Below are 18,003 nucleotides of genomic sequence, written 5' to 3' on the forward strand. Positions count from 1 at the left end.
GCGGACAATTTAGACAAGCTGGTGACTGGCTACAGCTGCAGAAGAAGAACCCTACGCTGGCCACTTGTGATATTCTTTAACATCTTGGACATCTCGGCGTACAACGCATTTGTCATCTGATGGCGTTGAACCCAGATTGGAATAGAGGGAAGCTCCAGAGGAGACAGCTCTTTCTCACGGAGCTGGGCAAGGCATTGGTAAGACCTCAAACCCCAGCTTCTGCAGCCATCGTGAGGAGGATTCAGGAGGAGGATGCTGGTGCCCCATCCACCCGACCAACAGAAACCACAGTAGCAACAAGAAGAAGTGCTGTGATGTGTGTGGACCCAAGAAGGACAGGAAGACACAGTACACATGTATCAAGTGCAAGAAATACATTTACAACACACACAGTAAAACTCTGTCCCTCATGTGGTGTGTAGACTGGCTTTAATTTGTGTTCAATGGGGCTCATTTATCATTTCCATAAAATACTGTATGGAAAATGTGTCCTTCTAATTTGTTCACTTCAAAGCAATAAACATCAATAGTGATGAAAACCTTGTTTCATTTCTATTTGTTCAAGATAAACATGATTTATTCTACCCATGTCTTGATTTTAATTGATTTCTGTTTACAAAAATCTAATTTTATCCAAAAAACGAATAGCGCTTTTATTGATAAATGTGATCTAGCAGAGGAAAATGGCAAATATTAACCATGTATGCTGCCTATATTGCTTGTAATTGATATGTCAACATCTAAGTATTCAGTATTTTTATGTCAATTATTATAGCTGTATTGTTTGTTCTGGGTCTATGTTGTGGGTCTATCACATTGGGTGAAAAACAAAAACATGAACACCACTTAAGGGTTAAAGTAGCCTCATGGTTGATGGCACATTTCTTTTGAACTAAACATTCCTTTCAGGGACATATTTCCTTCATTCACGGCAAGGCATTCTTGCAAAATAATACTGAGATGGAATGTCTTCTAACCGAATGCTTGTAACATCTAAACAGGGATCTAGTTGGTGTTGTGAGGCTATGATTCAACGCTACAAATATTGCACTTGAGACGGCCAACGTTCCTGTCTCAAAGTGAGTCACGGTGTTTTGCCACATAAATTGTTGAACAAAACTTCTGTGACCGGGTCAAGTGAAACATCTATTGAGCCCCAGTCCTGTTTTGGGTTTAGCCCTGGTTTACTGGGCCTGCCAAGAGGTGTCACTGTCAACATCCTGCTCAAAAGAGCCTTCAAGTGACGGCCTAAGCAGGAGGCTCTTTCACTGAAAACCTCAGCAAAGCCTGAATTAAAAAGCTCTACAGCTATCCCTCTGTCCCTCGATATTCACCCAAAAGCTTTTCAGCTGTACATTTTTTGGCACGACTTGTGCCCATCACAGATATCTTGCATACAAAACCCCAAGGAAACCCATGTTGGTGTCTGATCAGTCCGTTGTTGACATGTTCAAAGTGAGAGATGAGAATTGTGAGGAGTCCGTTTTTGTGTTTTAGTGTTTTGCCTTCCAAAGCTGACAAAGCACTGTAGTCATAGCAATTTATGGCCAAGCGTTTAGACAGCAAAGCCTCCACAAACAACTAATATTACAGCCAATGGCATGTTTGGGCTTTTCTCGTATTGCTCGAGTCAATTGTTTGAGCCAGGCTTTAGGAGGAATAAGCAAAGTGTACTTATACCACACAGAATAGGACAATCCACTGTGAAATTAAAACTGTGAAACAAAAGACGGAAGAGAGAAATTCCATTTTTCTTCTCCTCTCTTTTCTCAATCTAATATTAGATCTAGTTTGCTGAGCAATGAGCCAATTAGTTGATTTTTCTGTATAATGCAGTATTGCACATTGAGATGTTCTTAGATAAGCATAACGGCATACTGAAGAGCACCATCAAGAAAAAGCAGTGAGATGTTGTGGTGATGTTTTGCGTACCCCCGTGGACAGAAGATAAACTCGAGGGTAATGTGCTGGTGCTCATCTTGTCTATTCTGACACACTGCTTACTACAGCTGCAGGCACTAATACACAAAGCTCCCTTCAAACTCATAGCATGTTTTTTACTAGCACTGATTTCGCTGATTTCTACTTTAAGATGAATGCTCTAACTGTAAGTCACTCTGGAGAAGAGCTTCTGCCCTCTTAATTACTAAAATGTTAAATGTTTAGAAACAAACTAATGGAAAACAAGTGTATATGCATTTTGTCTGCACTAGATCTTGATATTGTATCTTTCTCCATGCAGTTACCCTCCCTCTCAATTGTGCTTAATTCAGTAGTGATAGCAGCAGACCTTGGGCCGTGATTTGGGCCTTGCACAACTGGATACATATTTATAACCGCCCCCCCCCCCCAAAAAAAAGAAAAAAAGGGGATATGCCGTTAATTGCGTCATATTCCTTTGTAGTATTCTCAGGCCTATGTTGTTTTTAAAAATATGTTTTTACATAAATCATATTATATTCCCTTTGAAGTGGTTTCCATACATTGATTGAATACATTCATTTACATTTACATTTAAGTCATTTAGCAGACGCTCTTATCCAGAGCGACTTACAAATCACCTTAAGATATCCAGTGGAACAACCACTTTACAAAAGTGCATCTAAATCTTTCGGGGGGGGGGGGGTAGAAGGATTACTTTATCCTATCCCAGGTATTCCTTAAAGAGGTGGTGTTTCAGGTGTCTCCGGAAGGTGGTGATTGACTCCGCTGTCCTGGCGTCGTGAGGGAGCTTGTTCCACCATTGGGGTGCCAGAGCAGCGAACAGTTTTGACTGGGCTGAGCGGGAGCTGTGCTTCTTCAGAGGTAGGGAGGCGAGCAGGCCAGAGGTGGATGAACGCAGTGCCCTTGTTTGGTGTAGGGCCTGATCAGAGCCTGAAGGTACGGAGGTGCCGTTCCCCTCACAGCTCCGTAGGCAAGCAGCATGGAATTGTAGCGGATGCGAGCTTCAACTGGAAGCCAGTGGAGAAAGCGGAGGAGCGGGGTGACGTGAGAGAACTTGGGAAGGTTGAACACCAGACGGGCTGCGGCGTTCTGGATGAGTTGTAGGGGTTTAATGGCACAGGCAGGGAGCCCAGCCAACAGCGAGTTGCAGTAATCCAGACGGGAGATGACAAGTGCCTGGACTAGGACCTGCGCCACTTCCTGTGTGAGGCAGGGTCGTACTCTGCGAATGTTGTAGAGCATGAACCTACAGGATTGGGTCACCGCCTTGATGTTAGTGGAGAACGACAGGGTGTTGTCCAGGGTCACGCCAAGGTCCTTAGCACTCTGGGAGGAGGACACAAGGGAGTTGTCAACCGTGATGGCGAGATCATGGAAAAGGGCATTCCTTCCCTGGGAGGAGGAGCAGCTCCGTCTTGCTGAGGTTCAGCTTGAGGTGGTGAGCCGTCATCCACACTGATATGTCTGCCAGACATGCAGAGATGCGATTCGCCACCTGGTTATCAGAAGGGGGAAAGGAGAAGATTAATTGTGTGTCGTCTGCGTAGCAATGATAGGAGAGACCATGTGAGGATATGACCGAGCCAAGTGACTTGGTGTATAGTGAGAATAGGAGAGGGCCTAGAACAGAGCCCTGGGGGACACCAGTGGTGAGAGCACGTGGTGCGGAGACAGATTCTCGCCACGCCACCTGGTAGGAGCGACCTGTCAGGTAGGACGCAATCCAAGCGTGGGCCGCGCCGGAGATGCCCAGCTCGGAGAGGGTGGAGAGGAGGATCTGATGGTTCACGGTATCAAAGGCAGCAGATAGGTCTAGAAGGATGAGAGCAGAGGAGAGAGAGTTAGCTTTAGCAGTGCGGAGAGCCTCCGTGACACAGAGAAGAGCAGTCTCAGTTGAATGCCCAGTCTTGAAACCTGACTGATTAGGATCAAGAAGGTCATTCTGAGAGAGATAGCAGGAGAGCTGGCCAAGGACGGCACGTTCAAGAGTTTTGGAGAGAAAAGAAAGGGATACTGGTCTGTAGTTGTTGATATCGGAGGGATCGAGTGTAGGTTTTTTCAGAAGGGGTGCGACTCTCGCTCTCTTGAAGACGGAAGGGACGTAGCCAGCGGTCAAGGATGAGTTGATGAGCGAGGTGAGGTAGGGGAGAAGGTCTCCGGAAATGGTCTGGAGAAGAGAGGAGGGGATAGGGTCAAGTGGGCAGGTTGTTGGGCGGCCGGCCGTCACGAGACGCGAGATTTCATCTGGAGAGAGAGGGGAGAAAGAGGTCAAAGCACAGGGTAGGGCAGTGTGAGCAGGACCAGCGGTGTCGTTTGGCTTAGCAAACGAGGATCGGATGTCATCAGCCTTCTTTTCAAAATGGTTGACGAAGTCATCCGCAGAGAGAGAGGAGGGGGGGGGAGGGGGAGGAGTATTCAGGAGGGAGGAGAAGGTAGCAAAGAGCTTCCTAGGGTTAGAGGCAGATGCTTGGAATTTAGAGTGGTAGAAAGTGGCTTTAGCAGCAGAGACAGAAGAGGAAAATGTAGAGAGGAGGGCGTGAAAGGATGCCAGGTCCGCAGGGAGGCGAGTTTTCCTCCATTTCCGCTCGGCTGGCCGGAGCCCTGTTCTGTGAGCTCGCAGTGAGTCGTCGAGCCACGGCGCAGGAGTGGAGGACCGAGCCGGCCTGGAGGATAGGGGACAGAGAAAATCGAAGGATGCAGAGAGGGAGGAGAGGAGGATTGAGGAGGCAGAATCAGGAGATAGGTTGGAGAAGGTTTGAGCAGAGGGAAGAGATGATAGGATGGAAGAGGAGAGAGTAGCGGGAGAGAGAGAGAGCGAAGGTTGGGACGGCGCAATACCATCCGAGTAGGGGCAGAGTGAGAAGTGTTGGATGAGAGCGAGAGGGAAAAGGATACAAGGTAGTGGTCGGAGACTTGGAGGGGAGTTGCAATGAGATTAGTGGAAGAACAGCATCTAGTAAAGATGAGGTCAAGCGTATTGCCTGCCTTGTGAGTAGGGGGGGAAGGTGAGAGGGTGAGGTCAAAGGAGGAGAGGAGTGGAAAGAAGGAGGCAGAGAGGAATGAGTCAAAGGTAGACGTGGGGAGGTTAAAGTCACCCAGAACTGTGAGAGGTGAGCCATCCTCAGGGAAGGAACTTATCAAGGCATCAAGCTCATTGATGAACTCTCCAAGGGAACCTGGAGGGCGATAAATGATAAGGATGTTAAGCTTGAAAGGGCTGGTAACTGTGACAGCATGGAATTCAAATGAGGAGATAGACAGATGGGTCAGGGGAGAAAGAGAGAATGTCCACTTGGGAGAGATGAGGATTCCAGTGCCACCACCCCACTGGCTCGATGCTCTAGGGGTATGCGAGAACACGTAGGCAGACGAGGAGAGAGCAGTAGGAGTAGCAGTGTTATCTGTGGTAATCCATGTTTCCGTCAGCGCCAGGAAGTCTAGGGACTGGAGGGTAGCATAGGCTGAGATGAACTCAGCCTTGTTGGCCGCAGACCGGCAGTTCCAGAGGCTGCCGGAGACCTGGAACTCCACGTGGGTCGTGCGCGCTGGGACCACCAGGTTAGAGTGGCAGCGGCCACGCGGTCTGAAGCGTTTGTATGGCCTGTGCAGAGGGGAGAGAACAGGGATAGCCAGACACATAGTTGACAAGCTACAGAAGAGGCTACGCTAATGCAAATGAGATTGGAATGACAAGTGGACTACGCGTCTCGAATGTTCAGAAAGTTAAGCTTACATTGCGAAAATCTTATTGACTAAAGTGACGAAAATGCTAGCTAACTAACACAACACTACACTAATCAAGTCGTTACGTTGTAATGTGATAGTTTCTACAGTGCTGCTAGTCGGTAGAGGTTGGCTATTATACAAAAGCAACTTTGTAGCTATCTAACATAACATAACACTAATCAAGACGTTCCTTTGTAATGTATTTAGTTTCTACAATGCTGCTCGTCGGTAATAGTTGGCTGGGTATGGAACAATGGCGTCGCGGGGGACGGAAATAGCTGGCTAGCTAACCTAGCTAACCTAGCTAGCCTCGATAATTACTAAACTACACAATTATTAAGCTATGACAAAGACAGCTATGTAGCTAGCTAGCTAACACTGCACTAGTCAAATCGTTCCGTTGTAATGTAATAGTTTCTACAGTGCTGCTAGTCGGTAGAGGTTGGCTATTATACAAAAGCAACTTTGTAGCTAGCTAACATAACAACACTAATCAAGACGTTCCTTTGTAACGTATTTAGTTTCTACAATGCTGCTCGTCGGTAATAGTTGGCTGGGTATGGAACAATGGCGTCGCGGGGGACGGAAATAGCTGGCTAGCTAACCTAGCTATTACTAAACTACACAATTATCAAGCTATGACAAAGACAGCTATGTAGCTAGCTAGCTAACACTGCACTAGTCAAATCGTTCCGTTGTAATGTATTAGTAATTACAGCGCTGCTAGTCGGTAGCGGTTGGCTAGCTAGCGGTGTTGACTAGCTAGCAGGCAGCAGTGTTGACTACGTTAGGAGGACGAAAAAATAGCTGGCCTCGATAATTACTCTAATTACTCTAAACTACACAATTATCTTTGATAGCTAAGAAAAAATTGTTCAGATCAAACAAACCAAACCGTTGTAATGTAAAGAAGTGTAATATTACCTGTGGAGCGAAGCGAAATGCGACTGCTCGCTCCGGACCGGAAGTACTACATTCACCATGATCCTCATCTCTCAGGGCTCCCTTTTTCTCAAACTGTCTGACTGGGGAATCTAAATGTGTGTCACCTTAGCTTGGTTTCATTATTGGAAATGGGATTTGCTGCAGTGAAAGGAATTGTCCCCAAAATGGCGGGCTTGACTTTAGTGTCACAGGTTATTAGTTCAGACCAGGGCATGTTAGATTCACGCCTATAGCCAAAGTGAGTATGGCCAAATGTGCCATGCGAGGGGCAGGTTCATGCGATCGTTTATTTAGACCATACACAGGCCATATAAAGTTTAAACATGTGTGGCTGCTAAAAGTAGCCAATAGCCAATTTGAGTAGCCAATAGCCTACTAAGTAAATGTAATCTATTTTTGTAGCCTGTAGCTAGCCTATTAGATTCTGTGAATTCTTTAAGTATCAATTAAATTATTTGATTATCTAAACAATATTGAATGTAAAGGTATTGTTTTGCTATGTCGGCTATAGGCTTTCATTGGGTAAGGAGACATCTAATTAGACAGCTCTTTTTCAAAGCAATTTGAGTTGTCAACGTGCCACGTGAAAATAAGAAGATCATTTTTAATTCATGGCATGGTTTATTTTTATCCAAATGTTTACAAATTATCTAGGCAGGGAAGCAGAATAGCCTAATAGCTTACTACTCTGGGGTCATAAAAACAATTAAATTAATGTATGTTATTAGGCAGGTCACGGATCGTCTCTCAGACAATTATATGCTGGTCGGACGGGTGCGGCTCCAAAAAAACTGACTTGCGCAGGACTGCACCTCAAACAGATGCTGAAAAACATCCCCACAGCATGATGCTCCCACCACCAGTGCCTGGTTTCCTCGAGACGTGACGCTTGGCATTCAGGCCAAAGAGTTCAATATTGGTTTAATCAGACCAGCGAATCCTTTAGGTGCCTTTTGGCGAACTTCAAGTGGGCTATCATGTGCGTTTTACTGAGGAGTGACTTCTGTCTGGCCGCTCTACCATAAAGGCCTGATTGATGGAGTGCTGCAGAGATGGTTGTTCTTATGGAATGTTCTCCCATTTCCCAGAGGAACTCTGGAGCTCTGTTAGAGTGACCATGGGTTATTGGTTACCTCCCTGACCAATGCCCTTCTCCCCCGATGGCACAGTTTTGCCGGACGGCAAGCTCTAGGAAGAGTCTTGGTGGTTTCAGACGTCTTCCATTTAAGAATGATGGAGGACACTGTGTTCTTGGGGACCTTCAATGCTGCAGTTGATACCCTTCCCTGGATCTGTGCCTCGACACAATCCTCGACACTGTCTCGGAGCTACGGACAATTTCTTTGACCGCATGGCTTGGTTTTTGCTCTGACATGCACTGTCAACTGTGGGACCTTATATAGACAGGTGTGCACCTTTCCAAATCATGTCCAATCAGTTGAATTGACCACAGGTGGACTCCAATCAAGTTGTGGAATGATGAGGATTTATTTTAATTTAATCAATTTTCGAAAAGTGAAGGGGTCTGAATACTTTCCGAATGCACTGTATCTGTCAAAGGCTCCTCAATGGCTGGCTATATGTCCTCACTTTAAAGAAAAAGCGTCCAAAGCCAAGTTGAATATATATAATGGCAGATAAATTGCATGAGAGGAAAAATTCATGAGACAGAGCAACTGTGAGAGCTCGCACTGTGAATCATTTTTGGGGACGGTCAGAAAAGTAGGTCACAGACAAACGTAAATCGAGAATGCTTTTGAAGGAGAAATGATTGCAGTATTGCTGCCCTGTGGCAATTCAAAAGAGGAACTTACGTTCAGGAAATTGTGAGGAAAAGTTCTCGCAAAGAGTTACCTCATTTAACAGTAGCACTTGTTTTTTCTCTTAGTCATCTTTGTACTGTGTTTGGAATGGGAATTATTAAAGATATTCTCTGGTACTTCTGTGTAGTTCTGAAAGTAGCACCCATGAGCCAAAAGTGTTCCCTGAAGATTGCGTACTCCATCACAAATGTGCAGATATGTGCACCATATCATCGCTGTCTCTCTCACTTTATGTTTGTGTCTTGCTAGCTGTCACTCAAATGACTAGGGGGCTGAAGCTCATTGGCTGTAACTCGAATTGCTAGGGGCCTGGCCCATATGGGGGTAAATGTAGGGAAATGGCACAGCACAGCTTCCAGAAAACAGTCTCTTTCAAACTAGGGATTTCTTGGCTAATTGAGGTAATATAGTAATTCTGCTCATAGATTATGAATGTATGAACTACACATTGACACATTCAGCCCAAAGCGGGAGGTTTAAAAAAGACTTACTAGTCGCCAAACCCCCTTTCCTCTGTGTTGTTCTTTGCCTTTGTAAACCTTTGCCTTGAAAGCTAGCCCATGCTCCCCTGTGACGGCCGTGTGCCTTGTGAATAAAGGAAAATAACTTTCTGTCATTTAGATTCACCTTGCAGCCCAGCAGCAGAGGGTGAGTGTGACACGTTTGCTACAGAGCAGCACTGCACCTGTGTGTGTGTGTGCGTCCTTTAGGGACGTCCAACTCCTCCCCTCGCACCTGATTGACTTAACTTTTGGTTCCTAGAAGGTTTCTGCTAGGTTAGGAATAGTGCAAGTGTATATGTGTTTCATTTCAGTTTTCTTGTTGCAGGAACAATCCAGGGGGACTATAGCACTGCATCGATTTCATTCTAATAATGTCTGGGAAAACTGTCATCTTAAAAACAGGACATAATTTCCCCCCTATATGTTCTAAGGAACGTTTCCTGTTAGCTCTAGATGCTCAATCAACTTCCTGCCCAGCATCCACCACAGCACAGGAGCACACATTGTTCCACTTGTCAATAATGTTGGACGGGAACTTCTACGCTCATTAACGACATTAGCTCATTTGCGACGTCTGTGGCGCAGCCTGTTAATTAATGAATCCATTTGATCGGTTATTTCAGAGCCTTGCCCCCTCAGAAATTCGCTCATTAAAGCCCCACTGTCTCAGTTCAGTTGTTCCTTTGCCGAAGTCAGTAAATCTCAGTCTTGACTTGAAGCCAAAGCTTTGTAAAACACCTTCATATTAAAGCTACTGCATGTAAAACAGAAGCGTAAATAGGAAAACCCTGTTTCTGTTTAGATACAGTACGAGAATGATGCGCACTAAACCAAAACCAGAGGTTGGATTGAATACACCATTTCATATCATCATTTGAAACAACTATGCGGTCATACGGTAAGCAGTGTGACTGGGTGAGGCCCAGTTTAAATTCCATAACAGTAATATAAATCACTTTATACTCCACCCCTCCACTCATTATGGTAGTCTAGTAATTCAGTAGCATTATTTGATCAAAGGAAGAGTCATCAGTGTGATACACACAGACATATACACACACACGGACACACACAAACACACCGTCATTGTAGCACACACATTCCCACATACAAACCCACCCCGAAACAAACACTCAGACAACGAAACAAACAAACTAGCAAACAAACATATGACAAAGCCAATTACGGCATGTGGCGGCATTGTTGTGAAGAGAGAGAGAGGGAGCGAGACAGAGACTGATGGGATTAGTGGACACGAGGCCAGATGGCGAAGGGAGGGAGTTCAGATGGAGTCATCGGCAGCCAGGACCCGAGGAGGGCTGAGCAGATGGGAGGATGAGTGGATCATAAAACTATATTACTGGTGTTATTATTATTGTAATAATCAGAGTAATGATACTAAAGATTAAGCTTATGTCCAAATTTGGTGACAGTCAAGAGGCGGCATTTTTGTGTTTTATCTGCATCGTGTGTGTGTGTGTGTGTGTGGAAATTCACTGGAGCAGGAATTCAGTCGAGTCCACAATGACTTAACACTGCAGTGCAGGAGATATTTGCTCCGGTTCTGCAATAATGCTCAAAGTGTAACATCAGTAGAATGTGTAAATAAAAAATAAACCCACATCATTGGATGTTAAGTTTTGAAAATGAAATGCACTCACACATCTAGATGCTATATCTGAAGTGTTAAAAACTTGATTGCATTAAAACCGTCACACCACACAAGCCTTTCTTCCTCTTGTGGACATTGTCGTTGGATATTGATGCTGTTATGTATTTAATAGTAAACGTACAATCACCAGTCCTTGACACTGCACCAAATACCCTAGTTTCAGACTTCTAATTATCCAGGCTCTAGCCACTTTCATTCCAGTCGGAAGAATTTACATAACAAATAATCAATGCAAGCTCTCCTCAACATTGCAATACACATTTATTAAAAAAGACACAATGTCAAGGCATTTATTAAAAAAGACACAATGTCAAGGCATTTATTAAAAAATACACAATATCAAGGCATTTATTAAAAAATACACAATATCAAGGCATTTATTAAAAAACACACAATATCGAGGCATTTATTAAAAAATACACAATATCAAGGCATTTATTAAAAAACACACAATATCTAGGCATTTATTAAAAAAGACACAATATCGAGGCATTTATTAAAAAATACACAATATCAAGGCATTTATTAAAAAACACACAATATCAAGGCATTTATTAAAAAACACACAATATCAAGGCATTTATTAAAAAACACACAATATCAAGGCATTTATTAAAAAATACACAATATCAAGGCATTTATTAAAAAACACACAATATCGAGGCATTTATTAAAAAATACACAATATCAAGGCATTTATCAAAAAACAATAAGTAATAAAGAGTAGTAAAAAGAAGAGGATAATGTTCTGTGTGTGTGTGTGTGTATGTAAGGGCGGGTGAGTGAGTGGGAGTCAGTGAGAATAGTCTATAAGGTGCAGGTGACTGTCTGTGGTCTATTTCACAATCAGACGTTCTGGGTTGGGCTGCAGTGAATGTTGGTTGGTCCGGTTGTCATTCTAATGGGGCTTTTTCTCCTCATAAGAGTGCTTAGCCCTTCTTCTCCAGTCTGCTGACACAAGCAGGGGAATGGCAGGGTGGGGAGGTTATAAAAATGCATCAGGGTCCTCTGGGTCTGTCTCCACATCAGACATCATGTCTTCAGTTGCCCCCACAAGTCGCTGCTTCTCTTCATCCGAGAGTTCTTTTGACCGACTGGCCGGAGACAATAAGTTATTCTGCCCAATAAAGAAACAGTCTTGAACACTGGAATCTCAAAGCTAAAATCTGTGCAACAAGTCTCAACTTTTCAAAACTCAGTACTGTATTTAAAATGTATGGATTTGTTTACATTTATAAATTAACCTGTCTCTGGCTACGCGGCCTTCATTTTGTTTGTCCTGTTCCTTTGCTCTTTCTAGGGTGTCCGACTACTTATGCCTCTCTCTTTCAGTCCAATACCGATTTGCAGCTGCATCTGAGGAGTCAGTGTGTTGTGCAGACTGTTCTTCCTGAGAGATGACAAAGAAAAAACATTAAATTAAGTTTAGCATGATATTCTCACCACTATTTTATGTAACATATTTGAGAATGCTAAAATAACCATCATATAACAACTTACACTGATTGCTTGGTTAGACTTTTTGCCCCCAAAAATGTATTTGGTCAAATTCAAATACAAATTTGTCCTCACTTTTCTTGCGGCTTATATATGTCCTAACCAGCATTCATGTGTAGATCCTTTACTGCCCACTAGTAAAACAGAAAAGGCCATTAATAGAAAATGTATAGGATTGAAATATCCAATATTAGCTACCACCAATGTGCAAGTTGTAAAAGTAAACATTGAACTTATAGATATCTCATTCCCTCTTGTTCGACGAATGCCTGTCGTCTTTTCCAGTGTAGTCGCTGGAGAAGTGCTCTGCTGTAGCTGCTGCTGATGCTGTTGTTGTAGGAAAATCTACTTCAACTACTTGTGTCATCAGTCTTTTGTTGATATCAGCCATCATGTTGTAGTCCGTTATCTGATTCAGCCTGGCCATGACACGAGTTGTTGGAAATCCATGCCCTATTTTGGTGATGCATTGTTCCCTCGCACGAAGAGACTCCAGGCGGGCCCCACAAACAAATTGTATCAATTTAAAAAATAAACACTCAATAGCCGTTTGTCTCCTTTGCTATATTTTACGTGGCTTTGTTAGATAGATAACTTTAGCTAGCTACCAAACTATTCATTCTTCCACCAACATTGGGTAGCTAATGTTAGCCAACTATGCTTTGGTAGCTAGCTAGCTAACTTTGCTTGCCAGCTAACATTAGCTTGTTTTTGTCAAAACAGCAACGTGCAATTTCTTACTCCTACAACAAAAATCCATGTAACATGATCATGTTAAATTCAACATTTGTTAACTAGCTAGCTAGTAACATTAGTTATTGACTATATTGGTTGTGATAATTTTACTTAGCTAACTAGCTATAGTGCTAGCAAGCAGAGATAGCTATGCTAGTATAACATACGCCGTGAGTCAGAAAGCAGGTGCAGAAGGTGAGTTTAATAATGAACCGATACAGAAGAACAAACATAAGAAGCGTACTGAACATGAGAGAAAACAATACTACTTAATGGGGGGGCAAGCAACCTAGGGGTTAGAGCATTGGACTAGTAACCGAAAGGTTGCAAGTTCAAATCCCCGAGTGCCCCTGAACAAGGCAGTTAACCCACTCTTCCTAGGCCATCATTGAAAATAAGAATTTGTTCTTAACTGACTTGCCTAGTTAAATAAATGTTAAAATAAAAATGATGACCAGGGGTGTGTAATATAGCTGCCAGCGGTTAGTCGACTGGTGATGTTGAGTGCCGGAGAGAGGGAGTAGGCATGACAGCTAGCTAGATTATTTTATTGACAAATAATAGGACTACTTCTTGCGGAGTTGCATCTGGAAGGTTGTGGCCATGGGGTATAGAGTATTGCGGACTCAGAGTACCTTTATAAATGTTATCTGTAAGACAAATAGTAATTCCGGGGGAGTTGTTCATTGTTTGCGCGCCTGTGTGAGAATAGATTTTTTTGAATGACCGTCAGTAGAACCCACACCACCCAATGAATTGTTGTGCCTTGAAGTGGTATGGTTTTCAAATCATTTTCAACCGCCACGCCCTCACTTGTGGTTTTGTTCCTTTGATTGTATTATTTACCTTTCAATCACTACGCCCTCTGTTCTATTACCATGCATTTGATTGGTTAATGAGTTTGTGCCGGTGTTTCATGAAGCTACACTTCCTGTCCCATCAAAACAGAAACTTTATGATAAAAGTATATGTTCGCTCTAGCAGAGATGGAAGAGGAAGCAAGACATCTCACTGGCAATTTTTTTCTGGTTCATATACAAGTACACCAGACTCAGCTGCTATTGCGTTTGTATCAATGGAAGAGCCACCCCTTTAGGTATACCGGAACTGGGACCATTTCTTCAGTGATAAATGGAGTAATCTTCATTTATCCACAATCTTTGGCTCGCTAATGCTAGTGTACATTGATATTATATCATAACAATTTATAAAGTTGGATACTTTATTGCCGAAACGTTTATTATAAACGTTTTTTGTTAGTGTGATGCTTTTAACTTTCATGTAGGCTACTTGAGATTTCACCACCAGCTTTTTATCTGTTCAACAAAACAGATTCAGGTCAAGCTCACACAGGTTGCAACAAATGCCTACAGACATTTCCTTGTAAAAAGTAGAATACTCCATCATTCACTGGATGAACAACCACGTACTGCAACGTCAGAAGGAAGTTCACAAAATGCAAGGGACTATGTGGACACAGGCGAAGACCATGGCAGAGAGGAAAACAATAGAGACTGAAACTGGGGCAAGATTCTCTAAGCTATTTAAATAGCCATATTTCATGCCCATAGACATGGCTGTAGTGGACCCTATGCATCAACTTTTACTGGGGACAGCAAAACACGTTTTTACTGTCTGGAAGAATATTGGTGTGCTGGATGATGCAATACTACGAAACATTCAGCTTAAAATTGATGCACTGAAAGCACCAGCAGACATGGGCCAACTACCCGCTTAAATCCCATCAGGGTTTCAATGCACAAGAATGGGAAAATTGGACATGCGTTTACTCCTTATTTGCTGTTAAGGTACTTGTGGAGGGTGCCCATTATGATTGCTGGACCCATTTTGTCAAAGCCTGTGCATCTTATGTACACGATGTATCACAGCAGAAGGAGTTGGAGAGGCTCATCGCCACTTGCAACAGTTCTGTGAGAGCTTTGCAAGGTTGTATGGAAAACAGTATTGCACACCAAATATGCACCTCCATAGCCACTTGAAGAAATGCTTTTTGGACTATGGTGGAGTATATGGTTTCTGGTGCTTTCCATTTGAACGAGTTCATAGGTAAACAGAAGACCAACAATCACAGCATCTCAGTTCAGTTAAAGAGTAGGTTTTAACTGCCTAATAGCATGGTTTGGCCAACTGGCTGCTGATATTAGAAACCGTTTAGCGGGCGGTCATGAGCGATGACATACCTGTACAGTAGGTCCTGATGGTACCAAGTACATGTATACATGCCATTGATCAGAGTGAGAATATGGATCTGAACAGTGTTACATTTGCAGTGAGCTCAGACAATATTTGCATGCCCCTTGAACAGCTGTTTGTCATAGCAAGTGAATATAGGAATGATCTGTAAAGTGTCTTCACATTAATTTATCCAAACAATGATCTCACCATTGTACAGCTGACAGAACAACATGATAAGGTAGACATGCTGGGAGAGGTTATAAGCACTGATCAAAGTAGAAGTTTTTGCTCATCATCTGTACTTGCAAAGTGGTTTTCCACTGACAGTCACAGTTGTTCTCTTGTGATGTGCTTATTGGTCCAGCACATGAAAACATACACATTTCTCAAGTTATGGCTCGTGTAAATTGGTTCCTGAAATATCTGAATCTATATCATTTCAAGCCCCCTATTGAGGTTTGGGGCAAAGCATTAGGATCTGTAACAGAGGCAGTTCATTCCAGTTGAGAAAATGATGAAGCACTGTAAAGTGCAGTTTGCCAGCACTACAGAGACAGTAGTTGTGTTAGAACCAGTTTCAAGCCGGGCTTCTTTTTAGGCATAAGGCTTATTGGAGGTGAAACTATGAGAAATAAAATTTGAGAGCAAAGCTACTGTTTATTTCTAAAATTGTAGGGGTAAAATTTTTGGGATTATTCAGAATTGTTTGTCTTTATTTTGTACTTTTTCTACATTTTATTATTCGTTTTTTTATATGGAACTTTGAAACTGTTTGAGGCATTAAAATCCAATTTGTAACTAGCCTTTTTAGCTTGGCCTGTGATCAGTGACACCTTTGTTTTATGTTCTTTGATAACATTTGACCTCTTTTAATTGCCGTGCTTGTTTTTTCATTTTATTGTTTTAAGTGTGTTGCTATTTTAAATGCACTTCAAATGAAGTTTGAATTGAAGTTTGATTTGATATTGGATCTTTAATTGATGATTGTATGAATATAGACCCCATTAACTTATATCATTCTTATTAAGACATTTTAAAATGTATGAACTAGGTTATAGGCTCAGTAAATACATGTTTGGAGTAGGTTGCCTGCTGAGCTGAACTGGGGCATGATATGAGGACAATAGACAAGGTGTTAGGGGCTAAGCATGTGTAAAGGTCCATAACCTTCCAGAGCCATCTAACCAAGACTGGTCAAGCTTTGTTTTTGTTTGGACTTCTCAATAGTGAGCTTCTACTTCTTATCATTAAAGATATTTTGACTTACATGTACACACTCGTAAACAGCCCATTTTATGCAGTGTAAAATATGGTGTAAACATTCTCATTGAACTCTAAGAGTGCTTTCTGATACCTGCAATTGATTGAATTGGGCACTAAGTTCTACAGTAATAATTTACTTATTTATGTCAGCCTACTGTACTACTAAACATGTTTGGCATGTTAGTAACAGAAGTTAGTAGATGAGAAGCAGGTGTCAGTCAAAGCATTTATCCAAGTGTAATCCTTTCATTGATATGTACCTATTTAGGCTAAATGTACCGGAGGGGAAAAACAAGCTGCTAGTTCTCAATATGCAATCTTTTCTGCCCACATGGTCTGAACAGTCTAAAGTGGTATTTCCTATTTGAGAAATGTAGCTGTGTGTGTGTGTGTGCATGCATGCCTGTGTGTGATCTATCTAGTGAATAATCAGTGTTGAACTTCCCAAGAAATCTGTTACTGTCTATGTGTGTGTGTGCATTCATGTATATGTACAGTGCCTTCAGATAGTATTCACACCCCTTGACTTTTTCCACATTTTGTTATTTTACCACCTGAATTTAAAATGGATTCAATTGAGATTTTTGTCACTGGCCTATACACAATACACCATAATGCGGAATTATGTTTTTCAAAATGAATACAAAATTAAATGCTGAAATGTATTCTACCCCTTTGATCTTTTATTTAACTAGGCAAGTCAGTTAAGAACAAATTCTTATTTACAATGATGGCCTACCCCAGCCAAACCTGGACGACGCTGGGCCGATTGTGCACCACCCTATGGGACTCCTAATCACGGCCGGATTCAGCCTGGGACTGTAGTGACACCTCTTGCACTGAGATGTAGTGCCTTAGACCGCTGCGGCACTTGGGAGCCCTGGCAAGCCATTGGCAAGTCATGGCAAGCCTAAATTACTTCAGGAGTAAAAATGTGCTTAACAAGTCACATAATAAGTTGCATGGATTCACTCTGTGTGCAATAATAGTGTTTAACATAATTGTTTTATGACTATTTCATCTTTGTACCTCACACATACAATTATCTGTAAGGTCCCTCAGCCAAGCAGTTAATTTCAAACACAGATTCAACCACAAAGAGCAGAGATGTTTTCCAATGCCTCGCAAAGATGGACACCTATTGGTAGATGGGTACAAATAAAAAAAAGCAGACATTGAATATCAAATGAAATGTTATTTGTCACATACAACAGGTGTGGACCTTACAGTGAAATGCTTACTTACAAGCCCTTAACCAACAATGCTTCAACAAGTTTTAAGAAAAAAAAAGTTAAGTAAAAAATAGATAAGTAAAAAATATAAAATAAAAGTAACAAATAATAAAACAGCAGCAGTATAATAACAAGCGAGGCTATATACAGGGGGTACCGGTACAGAGTCAATGTGCGGGGCACCGGTTAGTCGAGGTAATATGTACATGTAGGTAGAGTTAAAGTAACTATACATAGATTATAAACAGAGAGTAGCAGCAGCGTAAAAGAGGGGTCTGGGTAGCCCTTTGATTAGCTGTTAAGGAGTCTTATGGCTTGGGGGTAGAAGCTGTTAAGAACCCTTTTGGACCTAGACTTGGCGCTCCGGTACCACTTGCCGTGCGGTTGCAGAGAGAACAGTCCATGACTAGGGTGACTGGGGTCTTTGACAATTTTTAGGGCCTTCCTCTGACACCTCCTGGTATAGA

General features: G+C 42.4%; 1 protein-coding gene across 1 annotated transcript in view; it reads left to right on the top strand.

The window, feature by feature from the left end:
• LOC115154167 (opioid-binding protein/cell adhesion molecule) overlaps positions 1-18,003 on the top strand; it is a 447,106-nt gene that overhangs the window by 126,251 nt on the left and 302,852 nt on the right. The gene's annotated exons all lie outside the window — the stretch shown is intronic.

The sequence above is a fragment of the Salmo trutta genome, chromosome 19 (assembly GCF_901001165.1).
Source record: "Salmo trutta chromosome 19, fSalTru1.1, whole genome shotgun sequence".
NCBI lineage: Eukaryota > Metazoa > Chordata > Actinopteri > Salmoniformes > Salmonidae > Salmo > Salmo trutta.